The 15,377-nt window shown below is 38.9% G+C and overlaps 1 protein-coding gene and 1 long non-coding RNA gene across 6 annotated transcripts in view; both read right to left on the bottom strand.

The window, feature by feature from the left end:
- Positions 1 to 15,377, bottom strand: part of LOC124167275 (tyrosine-protein phosphatase Lar) — a 947,012-nt gene that overhangs the window by 787,156 nt on the left and 144,479 nt on the right. The gene's annotated exons all lie outside the window — the stretch shown is intronic.
- LOC124167276 lies at positions 8,068 to 11,997 on the bottom strand. The gene is made up of 3 exons (XR_006866648.1): positions 11,961 to 11,997; positions 11,219 to 11,290; positions 8,068 to 8,109 (listed from the first exon to the last, which is right to left on the bottom strand). It is a non-coding gene; the product is annotated as an uncharacterized LOC124167276 (long non-coding RNA).

Here is a 15,377-nt window from a genome sequence, read left to right on the forward strand (position 1 = left end):
TCTCTAATCTCAACCTCTCAGGGAGAAAATTTCGAAAGAATCAAATCTAATTACTATGGGCATCCAAATTCCACATACTGTACGCACATGATATCATTCGTGGGGTATAATACAAATGCTGATATTTGACCACGGTCCCTGAAATTTATGCAATCCCAGCATTTAACAATCTCATATACAACGCTTACGCATCTCCCCCGTCAAAACGGTATCTACAAGTGTGCTCATAACAGCACGAAAATCAAACTTTCCATTGAAGAGCAGCTCATCCTTCTTCCAGCACACTTATTACTTCGCTGGGTCTTAATAGGGCCATTTCCTGTCGCGGCATGTCTCTGATCCAGATTTTGGCCTCCAATTAAACACAGCAAGAGTTGAATCTTATCTTTCCACGAGCGATCCTTTGATTTTTTTTACGAGTGCCTCGCCGTCCACGTTGAATCTCTCGAGGGAGCTTAAAAAGGCCCTAATTTCAAAAAAATAATATTCCACTCTTGTCCACTATGAGCGGATGATATCACAGACTTCGAATGCGGAATACCGTCTAGCCCGTCTTCCTTCCGCCACGTCGAATTAGCGCTAATCTCCCATTCGTACTGCGATCACGCCACGCGATATTCCAAATGGGGGTTCAGAGATAGCGAATTATGGGGATGGAAGAGAAGGGGGGGGGGGGGGGTGGGATGGTAGAAAGTAGAGAGAGAGACCCTTCCGTCCGAAAATTTTAATTCCGCGTGCGAGTGGGCGTTTCCGACGATACGGCCCGGCCATTTTGCGTGCCACGAAGGGAGAGAGCCACAGCGAGCGATTCGGATCCCCAGAGAGAGGCAAAGAGCCGATTCGCCAGCCTGCCTAATTGGAACATCCATTTGGTGGATTCATTCCCGTCCGTTGTACGTGGGGAATGCTAGGGGAATAGGCGGAGCGGGTAAGAGTACTCCCCAAGATAAGAGACGGGACGGACGAAAACCTGTCCCGGGTTTGCGGACGGAGAAGATTCGCGAAATACGAGACATTTTGGAAGACAGAAGGGCGATGCAGAGACGTGCAAAGTGAATTTAATTTTGTCATTTTCCTTCTTCTATCTTTCATGAGTGGGGTAGTTTTAGGAAAAAAACATGGTAACTGCATTTTTGGGGGATATCTCAAGGCAAATATACGTAATGTTAGGGTATCAAAAAGGGTAATTCTAGTACCCCACCTCATTCACATCGCTTTTAACGTGTTACACTTAATTATTATTCAAAGAATTATTATTATTATTATTAAAGTATTCTACCGATTAAGGTTGGTTTCCATGGAGTCCTTAAGAAGAATCCTGGGAGCCTTCCCTTGCATCATGCACTCCCTCTTCAATTCACAAGGGGATCCGGTTGGTGTGGTGGCTAGAGTGTTGGCTTCCCTCCCAGCGGGCTCAGGTTCAAACCCAGCAGTGGCAGAGAATTTTCCAGAGAATGCCCGATCCCTGCTTGAATATTGCGTGTAGGATATATCAAGCGCAACACTCCGTCCGTCGGATGGGACGTTAAGCCGTGGTCCCCTCGGCGCCTTTCGTTAAGAGCAGGCTAATGCCGACGCCGGGTTTCTCTGCACCCTTCCTTCAATACCATTCCCTCATGGCGCAAATGACCTCAGCTGTCGGTCGCCTCCTCCAAATAACATAACCACCTTCAATTCACAATAAGGCATATGAATAGAAGGTATGGATGGAGCGAGTACTTAGCGGGGAAAGGATGTTGAAAACAGTGTTGGAGGGTAGAATGTTGGGTAAAAGAGGGAGAGGATAGAAAAGAATAGTATTTTTAGATGGAATGAAAGGGAGTAGGCATTATTTTGAATTTAAGAGGGAACGGTTGATGGAAGGGGAGACTGCCGCATTGCTCCGTGAAGCTCCATATAAATCTATCTTCATCAGCAGAATACTTTAATAATAATTATATTAAGTCCATTCCGTGACGTCAAGCTCAAGAAAACGAATTACATCCTGGTAAATCGTTACCATAGTACAGCAAAGTTGATAGATATTCAAACGCAAAATATAAAATCCGACCCTGATCTCTGGATAGGAATGTATTTAGGATGGATCTGCGGAGACAGTGGAGAGAGGGAGGAGACGGAAACGAAAAAGGAGAGAAAAAGATTAAGGGGACGAGATGGGAAATCCTTGGCTTGGAAGTGAAGGGTGCAAGCGAAGAGTAGAGGGGGGGTCACGTGACGAGGGGCGGGGGAATCTGCGGTCCGCAGGGGTGAAGGGTTGAAAGGGGAAGGGGGGGGGGCTCACGCAGGAACACGCACCACCCACACCGAACCCCCCCCCCTGAAAATCTCAAAGCCCCTCCCATGAATATTCAGTTAGTGCGTCATCCATTCCCTCTAACATACATCGCCGGAGCGAAAGCCGACCTTTTAGGCAAAGCCCAGACTACCCCTCCCCCGTACACAAATTCCTCCCCCCCCCTCTCACGCTAAGGTTTTACCAATCTGCCAAACCCCTTTGCCTACCCCACAGGGGCAATCCTTTACCCTTCCCCCGTGTCCTTGCGGCCAGTCTCACTAAACCCCAACAGGGAACAACTTTTAAATATACGGAATGGGCCAAAACAATCGAAATGCGTGGGTATATTTCTCTAAAACAGCACCCATGGCTGAACAGAGATTGTAACGATGTAAGTCAGCACACATTGATCATTTTCATACCCGCACGCCCCTGACTTCATGCAGACTTATGTCATGCTTACACCGACATGTAACTTTTTTCTAGATCGCCCTCAGGTAACTAGAAAAAAATCATTTCACTTCACTGTCATTGAATGAAGAAAACGAGAAGAAAATAAAAGAAAGAGCGAGAGTACAGAATCTTGTACTCATGCAAGCTTGTAGTTAAAAAAGTTGAAGAGGATATAAAGTGGCTTGAAAGGAACTAGGAAAGAGAAGTAAAAATTTTCTTGGATATAAAAAAATATTACTTATACCACTTCTTATTTACATAGCGCGACCCGGGTTTCGATGAATTACCATCATATTCGGGCGCAAATTATGATATATTTATCTTATTATTGTTACCTAATAACCTGATGAATTTTAAAACGGTCGCTCGAATAGGGCAAAAGGATGGGTAAAGATATTCATTTATAAGAGTAATGTCCTGGTTTTCAATAACTTTTAAAATTTCCAACTGCTCTCTAGAGTCCAATTCACGGCGGTCGTTGCATCATTTTAAAATATTCATTTTAAAATCGCTCCTATGACAGTTGCATATTAAGTGTTTAGCAAAATTACTTTTTTCATCTTTGTTATTTTTGTAAGCACTTAAATATTCTTTCTTCCTGACTTCAAAGATTCTTCCTTTTTGCCCCACGTAGACACCATTGCAATCGTTGCATTTCAATGAATACACTCCACATCTATCCAATTGGTCTATCTTTTCCTTACATTTAACAATCACTCTGCTCAGAGTGGTATAAGGTTTAAAAGCCATGCGAAATTTGTCCTTAGGTAAATGAAATGAAAGCCAGGACAGTACTCCGATAAATGAATATCATTACCCATCCTTTTCCCCTATTCCGGCGTCCGTTTTAAAATTCATTAGGTAACTAGGTTACAATAATGAGATAAGCATACCATAATTTGCGCCTGAAGATGACGATAATTCATCGAAACCCGGGTCACGCTGTGTAAAAAAGAAGTGGGTTAAGTAATAGTGTTATGTATCCAAGAAAATTTATAATGGTATACCGCAAAGTTAGTAATGAGTTAGTGAATTTTGTTAAGTAAAAAATTGTCACTCCCAATAGAGGGAATTATGTGCTGAACAATGTTGGAATCTAATTAGAAATTTTCTAAAATCAGGATACAGTTACGTAAGATGGTATAAAACAGATCTCTTTTCATCACTAATTAACTTATTTCATTATTATTATTCACCATTTTTAGTTAACCTGAAACATACCCAGAAACATCAGCCGAATGATCGAACCATGCAATAAAATTAAAAGTCTCAGCTAACGACGAGGGAAAACCGAATCGCTCGAGGATCATTTGACTCCCCTTTTCCTGATGCCAACACTCGTTCCCTCGCGTGAACGATCCCCATCCACTCAGCTGCCCGAGCTAGGGTGATATGCAGATGTATGAGGAAACACCAACGGAGCATCCCCAAACGGAAAATCCACAGAATTCTACTGATCCCCACCCTTTTGAAATTATTATTCCCATTATTTCACTCCGCATATTCCGCCTCAACTCGTTCGTTTTCTCCCGATGAACGTTCGCCCTTACCATTCGCCATGACTGACTCCTCCAACAGCCACATCCTTGCCCATCCACAGACTCGCTATGCTCGACCACGACAGCCTAGGCTATTGTCTTGGTTCTTGCCCTTAGCCACTGCTGGCAAACAATTTAAATTTAAAAAATTTGATTCAAAGAGAGAAAAATTGCAAAAAGGAAGAAATAATTTTTAAAAATGTTGCAAAATGAAAAAAAAGTACACGAAAGGTAACTAAAATGAACAACAGACGTAAGAAATTGTTTCCGGTTTGACGGGGTGGAAATGCGGTTTATCCATGATAAAATGTGAACAACAAATGTTGATTTCCACACTTAAATATCTGTACCGCGGAGGTTAAAGACACCTTGTCCGTTTTCCTAACTTTTCAAGAGAGCAGTTTTAAGATTTAAAAAAAAATTAACCAGTAATTAATTACAAGAGGTATGGTTACTATACCAATAACATTGTGTTGTAAAAATGTTTTAAACTTGGATCCTTTACCTCCGAGGTACGGATATATAATTCCACTACAGACCATGGTTTCGAGGCTATATATAAAAAAGAAAGTAAATGATATTTGCAGCACTTTATTTGGCTAACGACTTGGGCATTTAACATTTTTGCAACAATAAATAACACCCATCCAATGGAGAGATAGGAGAGCTGCATCAACTTTATGACCATAACCTTCATGGCAGTCTTTTTTTTAAACTCAATAGTCTCGCATTTTGAAAATCCCGATAAAAGGGAGGGAGGAGCACGTTGATTGTATTTTACACTTGTGAATCGTTATGAATAACAAAAATTGCCCAGTTGAAACTTGGGTGTAGTCTTTTCGCATTAATACGTCCCAACCTACCCATCATTCAAACAGGAAAGTCAATATAGAATGACAAGCTACATGAAGTTCGCCCTTTTAATACTGAGAGAATGTAATAGGCACAACATCAGACACAATAGGTACTTATTAAAAAGGGTGACTAATGGACACAGCAAAAATAATCGTGAGAAAGATCAATGCGAATACAATTGGGGAGAGAAAAAAAACTTTGAAATACAATCATTACTCAGCCTCACAACGTATATGAAGTGAAGGATGACCTAGCTGAAATGCAATTCGTAAAAAGGACGAAATAAAACTCAACCAATATAGGTAATGATGGCGGTGGATTGACGGAAGGAACTAACTGTAAGGAAAAAATTACAGACCGCCTCGAAGAATATTAAAAGTTTCCCAGAAAGTTGAGAATGCCCGCGGATAGAAAGCATTCACGGGAAACATGCAATCAAATTCCTCCGATTTCAAGAGAGGGATACACTTGAAAGGCTATACAAAGACTTCCAAGTTGGACGGATAGAATACTGAGGAACTGCTGAGAGAGGCGAATTCGATAGATGAAGCTCGTAATGGAGTACGGAAGAGAGTAGTTACGATTCCTCGCATCCTATTCACGAATAGAATAGAACTCCCTCCATCGTACGCATTACGAAGATTGAATTCGGATCAGAAGTTTCGTCTAACTTCACGGAGAAAAAAATTCCTCTAGCGTCAAGATGAGACAGGACTAAATGACTGACAGGAGAAAATCTGTCGAGACTCTAGCCCATTGTCGTTCCTACCTATTAACGTGAATCTTGAGGAAGTGGTAAGCACATGAGATATTTAGATGATGCAGCTGAAGTTTCAATAAAGCTTCCTAATGGATTGTACAGAAGTCGACAACCATGTCGGCAACAGTTTGACAACAACTTTAGGGTGAATGATAAAAAGGCATACACAAAATACCGCAAAAGACCTTGTACAAATGCATAAGTTGTATCGCCTCGGTGTTCCAAATTTGAACCCTTCTATGACCCATGTGCAAAATGGCAAATGGTGAAGCGATTAGTGCGGGAAGACTGCGGAAATGTTCTTGCGGCCATTCGCTTGAAATTTAGGCTGATTTATGTCACTACATTACGTATTTTTATATCATGGTACTTGGATGCCCATGCAAATGAGGCGCTTACCAATAAGTAAGAGTTTATTAAAGGGTCATTGAGATAAATTATAAAGAATAGTCCAGTCCGACATCTGATAAGACGTGTGGCATTCGTAAGATTTGCGTAACATATGCGTGGCACGGAAGTTGGAACCCAATGAAGAAAGATATGCATCGGCTGGATGAGTATGTGGGAATAGAAGAGGGAGGAATAGTTTGAATGCACAGAGAGAAATTGGAGTCTAAAATTAATGGACATTGTGGGCGAGGAGATGAGGCAATTGAATGAAAGGCTGTAAGGGCGGACGGGAAGCATGCAAATCGTACGCTGACTTCCAGGAAATGCTAAAAAGGCAGCTTTTGGTCACATAAAGAAGAGATAGGAAGAGACTGGGATTAAGGGCAAGAGAGAAAAAGAATAAGAAGATGTACGAGAACGAATACTTTCGGGAACAGAGGCTGAGAATAACCCGTCCACTTCCAGACGCGAAGGTGCTAATTTAGCAAGAAGAGTAATTTAGCCGATTTGGTATACATTAGAATAAAAGCATTAGATAAAGTAACAATAAGTAAAAAAAAACTTATACAAATACATGGACTTAAGTCATAGATATTTATCTCCCACACATTACTTGAAGCGACCACCCTATAGATCGGCCTGGAAGAAATCGTGGGCAGAGGAAGAAATACGTCTATCGACTGAATACAAAAATATGACTTCCGCGATGGAGTGCATGGAACTCCTACCATACCTGTTCCAGTGCATAAAATTGCACTTCCAAGGGTACAGACTACCCCATTCGATCTCGCACCTATTCCGGCATTTGACCGCGACAGGGCCTGATGGGAGGAAACAGAGTCCTCTGGATGGCAGTTCTCTACACTACTCCCTCATAGGGTCGAGTCGTTCCATACACTTCCACTATGGGAATTGAGACGTCGGCCATTTTAGTTCTTCCGTCTCTATAGAGTCTTATGGGGGAAAGTGATATAATGCCAGTTTTTTCATAAATACGCGATTCCTGTCGCATTTTCGGTAATTATAAATTATAATATATTCAGTCTTGAGGTACTAGGAACACTTTACTATCAATTTGTAAATTTTAAATCGTGAAAAATAACAAATATTCGCGCTTCAGTTAAGTTTTGATTCTTTTCACAGGACGTTTTTCTAGATATGAAACTCTCATATTTATGTCTGAAACAGGGTAAATTATTTCCAAAATTACTATTACTGCTCTCAGGGCTACTATATAGCGATTTTTTCTCGTCAAAGGAATAATTTCAGATTTTGAAAAGTACAATATCAGCTGAGAGAGAATTGTTATCTTCTGATCGGAAGAGATTTCGCATGTAATATCCGAGTAAACTTCCATGAAAACAGCGCAATGGATATTATACGAGGAATTTGAGGACAAGTCTGGTCAATTTTTAGTGCCGACAAATCGGAAATATTATCCTACCCCAAAATTAGACAAGAAAAACTACAGAAGTCACAAGCTGACATGCAGTTTTTGTACTTTTCACGAGAGTTGCAGATCATAAAAGATATCATCAAAGGAGGTATATAAAGGAAAAAATCACATTTTTCCAAAGTATATAATGTACACACACCAGAAATGTTACATTTTAAGATTTCCAGAATGATTTAACAATTCCATTGAAACTAAGATTATTTACATAATGCAAAATAAATAAATCTGAAGTGCACATGATGTAACATTTCTATTAAAATGGATTCAAATTAGTAGGAGAGAATGATGTACAGGTGATGACAGCTGCCACACATCTTGCATTATTCTCAATTTTGCTATGTTCCTTTACCACCAATGACATTGACTACTCGAGTACATGAACCTGTAATTAAAAATATAAATAAAATTTCGTTAATTACACCAAAAGCATTAATTCACAAATAATTTTCATGAACAGCATCTCAGTGATACATCAAATTCTCACAATCAACAGTCATGATAAAGTTCTATAATGTGTAGATGTTTATTAAACATGCAATCACTTAAGTTTCTATATCATATTTCATGGTTTGAGCAATAGGAAATTAATAAATTAAATTTCAATTGGCAGACAACTTTCGGGAAATTAATTACCAAGATGGCAATCTTCCTGTCAGCATACAAAATTATAAAAAGGAATAATATGACATTAACATTCCACAACACTGTTACTCAGTGGCATAACTACGGGGGGAGGAAGGGAAAGATCCCTCCCCAAAGCCTCAGAGAAATAAAAAAATTATTTATAATTATTTTATAGATTGAACTGCATCGACTAAAAGTTAAATCTTTAGTGCCAAAATGATTTCAAATGTATTTCCAGGAATTTTATTCTTCAAAAATTTTCTTTAACTGATTCGTTGTCTGATGGGGGGGGGGGGGGGGTGCCACCCAAGGCCATCCTATCCTTCCCAAAGCATATTCCTAGTTACGCCATTGCCATTACTCCTTGACACAAATATTTTAACATTTATCAGATCATCTAAAAATATTATCAAATTGAAGGCACACAGTCATATTAAACTACTCCATTGCCTAATCTCGACCATCGTATGCTCTCCCCCTTTAAAAAATATTTACATTTTAAAACATTCCAAACAGCGGAATAGGTTGATAGATTTCACATTTAATAGGTATTCTCAAACGTATCCCATATTTTAACCCCAGAATACTGTTTAGCAAAGAATTCATGTCAATGGTGAAGGTAGGTACCCCCCAATTAATGACCCTCATTATAACGATGAACACCATTTACCTATCTCCATTAACACCATCATGGAATGTGTCATACAGTTTCCTCCGGTATTACATCCATTATAATAACATTCAGACCAGGATTAAGTAGTCAATAGTTATGGAAAAAAATTGACTGTATAAGAGGAATCTCAGAATAGTAGTGAGTTTATGCACAGCAAGACCAAACTTGCTTATCAAAAGAGACACTAGTAATTATGAAGAACAGATTTCAACCCCAGAAAACTGTTCAGTGAAGAGTACAAGTCAATTTTCATGGTACCCTCAAATCAATGAGATGAACAACATTTACACTCTCCATTAACACCGTCATGGAATATATATATTTTCTTTAAGTACAACATATAATGTAGTAATTTGCCAAAAGGATTAAGCAATCCACACTTCTGGAAAGAAACTAACTTAAAAAGAGGAATCTCAGAATTGCAGTGCATTTATGCACAAAAAAACTAAACTTACCCATCAAAAGAAGTATTCTCAATTATGAAGAAGAGACTTGGCACTAGAAAAAGCTTTGAAAGCAACTGAAGCTATACCAAGAAGGGCAAGTATCGAAGGAAAAATAAATACATTGGCCTATGCTGCTGATGTAGCCTTAATAGCCTATAGTAAAAGTAACCTCAAATCAGTAGCCCAAGTAGAATAGTAATAAAAGTAGGATTACAGGTAATTGAAAATAAAACTAAATATATGAAAATTGGAAGAGTGGCAGAGCCTAACATTTCTGTCACCATTAACTGCCAAAATGAAATAGATGAAGAGATACAAATGGGGATAAATTAAGCTAATAGATGCTACAGGAGCCTATCAAAATTATCATAGATCCAACTTCTCAATATACCAACTCCAGGTATATATCAACTCAAGATAGATAAAAATTAGAATGTATACTATCATAATACAGCAAGTGCTCTTAAATGAGGCTGAGGTAAAGACCCTAACAAAGCAGCCTTAGAAGAAGTAAATAACTGTTGGAAATTAAATATTGAGAAGGATATATGGTCCAACGTTTGACGAAGGGGTTTGGAGAATACTGAAAAACATAGAGCAGGAAACTTCATAAAACAAGATATTGTCACTGTGATCAGAAGTAGGAGAATTGCATGGCTTGGTCATGTAAGAAGAAGTGAGGAGTGTGGAGAGGTCAACCAGAGGGAAGACACCCACAAGAAAGGCCAAGACTAAGATGCAATGACCCAGTGTTTGAGGGCATGGGATGAGTTGGGGAAAGGGTTGACATTATGGAGGACAGAGGAGTCTGAAGAGACAACTTGTTGGTGAGGCCAAATATCGACTTGGATTTGAGTATGGAATCATATTACTTGCAATATTTAATTTGATTAAACATGTTTTGGGCTTGAATTCCCCCCTCTCTAAGAACGACTGTTGCACTTATTTGTAATTTGATTTCAGCATTAATCTCATGAACTTAATAACATTTCATACATACTAATTTCCTCTGCAAAAATAAGGGGGTACTTTGTAACTGGAACTTTAAAACTTGACTGAAGGATAAAAAGCAGTGGCTTCATAGTATGTGGTTTACAATATCATTGATTAAAAAATTCAACCATGTTGCAATGACCTATTGCAAAATTATTTTAACCATATGCTGAAGTAGAAAATTGAAAGTAAGAATTACAACTCTACAGCATGCTTAAAACACTCTGTTGTACTTCAACCATACAGTATAGTAGGCCCTTATAATGTATTCTACTGAAGACAAAATGATTCTTTGGTGTTCTATACAAAAAATACGAGAACTAAACAAGAAACCCAAAAATTACATTTAAATATGAATTATCTTCTGCATGTTTATCGATGAAGCCATAATATCTTTGGAAAAGAATGATGCCAAGCTTAAAATGATAAAAATTCAGCCAATCAGTGATGTATAAAAAAAGTAAAGCTTATACTACAATTAAAGTTAAGTTCGAACTCAAAGAGAACCAATGCGTCTAATATTTATATGCCACTTTCATTATGAGGTTTTTGGCTTTTACTTTGCAGTGCACCATTTTCCTCTAGGAACCCTAATGAATTACCTTCAACAAATATATTCAAAGCTACAGACACTAACCTCAACCCTTAAGAAACAAATAAATGGCAATGTGGTACCCTATTCATACATACTGGTGAGAAAGGATAGTTGAACGTTCAATGTCAGGGTATTTCGTGTAAAATGTAGTTAAACTTACCCAATCAGTAATTTTAGCATCTTGCACTAGTTCTTCCTATGTTGCTCCCTCGCCAAATGACACCCTTGGAACCTGCTTGAACAGCAGGAGCAACATGCAAGTGATAATGCAAATCAAATTTATTAATTTATTCCAATGGTAAACATTATTAATCACTAGAATATAGAATCAACGCAAAAGGAAATGGCAGAAAGTCCCCCTACGGCTAAGGATAAACACCATAAATGGATTTAGGAGTACAATATCCTAGGTTTATCGCAACATATCACTAAGAAATGCATTTAATGAAGATTTTATTGCAACAGAAATCATGATATCTCCAAGATATCATTAAAACCGTATTATTTTCACACAATACCGCATCAGGTCTTGAATAAGTTATATCTACACATTAACAATAAGCTTCCACTCCACTCTTAACAATCACTATTTATACAAGATTTATAAAAGCACAATTAAACGCACAGGCTTAATAAAAGTAAATATAAAAGTAAAACAATAAGTTTTAGAGAAATGTACATGATTAATATACACACTGACAATAACGCATTGAAATTGAAATGGTGTACGAAGAAATAATCAAAAACTCCTAGTTATCCATAGCCATATTTTTTTAATAACTCTCAATAATTAGGCATGAATGGTACCGTCCTCTTTGATAATCACTGAAGCCATTTCAGAAAAACCTAATTAATTATATATTTCCATATTTTACCATTAGTTACTAAGCTCGAATACGTACCACAAGTAAATATTCGGCCGAAGATGTTGAAACTTCAAGTACACAGGAGCAGACAGCAGTATAAGCACTGGGCCACGACAAAAGTTCGGTGTTGATGTATTTTTCCGTTTTAACCAGCCCTAGGAATGTAATCCTCTTCAAACAAAACTGGAATTAAAAATTCGGAATGAGTCAAGGAAAAGATTAGTCGCAAAAGCGACTCGTCGAGATTTTAATTGCATCCTAAAATTAAGCATTCACACTACTTCGAAATATAATAGTCATTCTTCTCATGAACAACACACAAATAAAGCAATGAAAAGCGGAGTTTCGTCCACTAATATGTATCTGGATATGCAGATTCTAGTCAAAAACGTAATTTCCTTTATTGATGTAAATGACCGTAAGATTACTTCATACCGGCATTGACAAAAACAAATATTTTTATTGAATACAAAACTAGCAGCACTAATAGTTATTGTTACCCTTTCTGGTACGTAGTAAAGAACTACATCAATCATCTCTGCAACCCAGACTAAATATTATATTTTAGTCACAAAATTTCACATATTCCATTGATAAATAGAAAACACAGAAGCACAAAAACACTCGTCAAGAACCTCGCCGGATTATCTGAACCGGAATACATATTTTTAAAAATTACAACTTATGCACAGTTCAAACCTAATAATTGAAATACGTGGATCAACACTATTAAAAATTTAAGGTAATAGTATTAAAGGAACCATTAAGTGCAGAAAAACTTACCTCACGTAGGCGGGAAGACGTTGTTTGGTGTCACTTGTCCCTTCGGCGTATTTGAAGCCATTTCGCTCTTCTCTCAGTATTTTGAGGGAAACTAAAATTTTTAAACACGTCCTTGGTGCTAATGGAGCAATTAGGAGCCGAACTACAACCTATTGTGCCGTATTTCTACAACAAATAACGGAAAATCTTGCCGAGCAACTGCCAGCTACATTCACTGTCTATATGTAAACAACAAGTGCAGAGAACAAAGATGGTAGGATGCGACGACTCAACTTTGTAGTGTATTATCAACAATCCAGAGGACTCTGGGAGGAAATGACGCGCAGAGACCTCGCGCGGCCAAGACTGGCAAACGCTTGCTCCCCGTCGCTTATTTACGATCGGAAAACTGTGTACGAGGCTTTCTCGTGGAAAGCAGACGGTTTGTGTTTAAAGAGCCCTTTCATGCGGCCAGCAGGGAGGAGATCAACATGCGGTGCAGGACAAAGGAAATCAGCGGTCTGTGATGGGAATGGCAAGGCGGACGGTGAAAGTGGACGTGTGCAAAGTGACCAGCAAAAGACTTAATTTGGGACGAGAATCAAACCACGGGATTCCGTCCTACTTCGTCAAAACTCGGTCCAATAAGGTCCCGCATAAAAAGGTGCTCGCCAACGAAAGCCGTTTGAGTTTTCCTCATCCTGCGAAACAAAGACGTGACTAGAGAGCGAATATATAGCCATTTGCACGGAGTAAAAAAAGGTGGTCCGAAACAAGGAGAAAATATGACGCAATCGACACTCAAACACGCCAAAAAAGTGATGAAACGTAGGCACTTCCGAACAGTGGCGCCGACTCCATGGGGCCTGAGGGGGCCCGAGCCCCCTCAAAGAGTCGTTTGGGGGGGCCCGAGCCCCCTCAATAATTCAAGAAAATAATTATGTTATATTATGCTTTGTGAAATCACAAAAATATATTGGTAATTTTTATTTCCCATGTTTGACGATAGCTACCTTTTAAAATAAATTCAACAATGTGTTAAAACAAATAATTATAAGGTTAAGCAGGTTAACTGAATCAAGTGGTGTGAATCATGATAGTGTTTCGGTGCTACGACACACTTTGAATTTAACCTCTTCCCGGGGCAAGACCTCGGATATGGGCCCCCCCAATATTTTTTATGAGTCGGCGCCCCTGCTTCCGAATAAGTACGAAAGTGTGTTCGAACATAAAAGGTAAACTTAATAATCGAATTCATTCAGATTATTCAGCGGAGTGTTGAGGTTAAGATATTGAGCAACATAAAAAGTGCAAAAATAGCAGTAAAAAGAGTCCCGAAAAAGAAATTATGACTAGCCAAGCATTTTGAATTAAGTGAAGTGAACAAGAATACGCTCATGATAATTTTGGAAGGAAGTAGCCATGGGGCAGTTTAGGAAATTATTATTATAGAATTCTATCGATTAACGTAGGTTTCCACGGAGTACTAAAGATCCTCCCTTTCCTTCCAGCACTGCCTTCTTCAATTCACTGTAAGGCCTACTCCCTTTCAATCTATCTAAAAATACTATTCTCTTCCTTCCCCTCCCTCGTTTATCAAACATTCTATCCTCTAACACCGTTTTCAACGTCCACTAAGTACTCGCTATAATAGGTCAAAACTTATTTCAAGAACAGGACAAATAACAGAAATGACAGTTGATAACGCTCCGTTAGCAGGCTGGATAATTTTACGAAACACATCATCTGCATCGGTATACATACAACTGGATTGATATCCAAAGTGTACCGTACGTGTATACACGCTTGCGGCCACGCTAATAAGCCTGAGACTTCAGCGACCCGCACCTTAACAGGGAAGTGAAGGTAAAAGGAAGTATTCTCCGCCACGAATAAGGAGCATAACGAGGCCGCACGGGGTAAGGGTAGGGAAGCGGAAAAAAGTATGGATGAATCTCATCCGTCATCAGGGCGACAAGAGCCCCCACTACGGTGAGAATATGATTTATCCCTCTAATTATCTCCGCTCCTTTATACTAATCGTATAATTCGCGAAACTTATCGTAGGAAATTATTCAATATCATAAGCCATGGTGCATATTTCCTTCTATCATCTAATCTTTTCAAACTTTCTCATTGAAATATGCAGGTGTGAAAATATTAGCGGATGGAAGAATTGAGGGAAAACCTACATCAAACCAATGTTACGATTGTTGAACTGTGACGATGACGAAGCCATGGTCCAATGATAAGAATACAAAAACTCTAAGAGCTCTAATACAAGAACTAATCGCTCATTAAAAAAATCCAAAGAGAGGAGAAAATATTATTCTATTCTGTTTTAATAGGTTGAAAATCATAACGGTAGCGCTCCCCTTTCTGGACCAAAATCTTCCAAACTAATTCTCGAGGAAAATAAAGCAGGGGATAATGTGGTGGAAGTCCTTACATTGCCATCGGGGATTGGGCCCGTGGGGATAATCGATCGACAACAGACACAATGGACTGAGATACGGGAAGCTAGAGGGTTGCTCAAAAGAAAGAGGGTTTCCAATGGAAACAAATAATAATGGGTGTGAGGTATAGGGGCTCTGGATGGAGTAGGTGAGGCGACGGTGGAAAAACTTTTGCCTTCGCCCGGATGACCGAATGAACGGATTCTGGGAAACGGGCTGTGGTTGGAGAGTTTAT

This window comes from Ischnura elegans, chromosome 10 (genome assembly GCF_921293095.1).
Source record: "Ischnura elegans chromosome 10, ioIscEleg1.1, whole genome shotgun sequence".
NCBI lineage: Eukaryota > Metazoa > Arthropoda > Insecta > Odonata > Coenagrionidae > Ischnura > Ischnura elegans.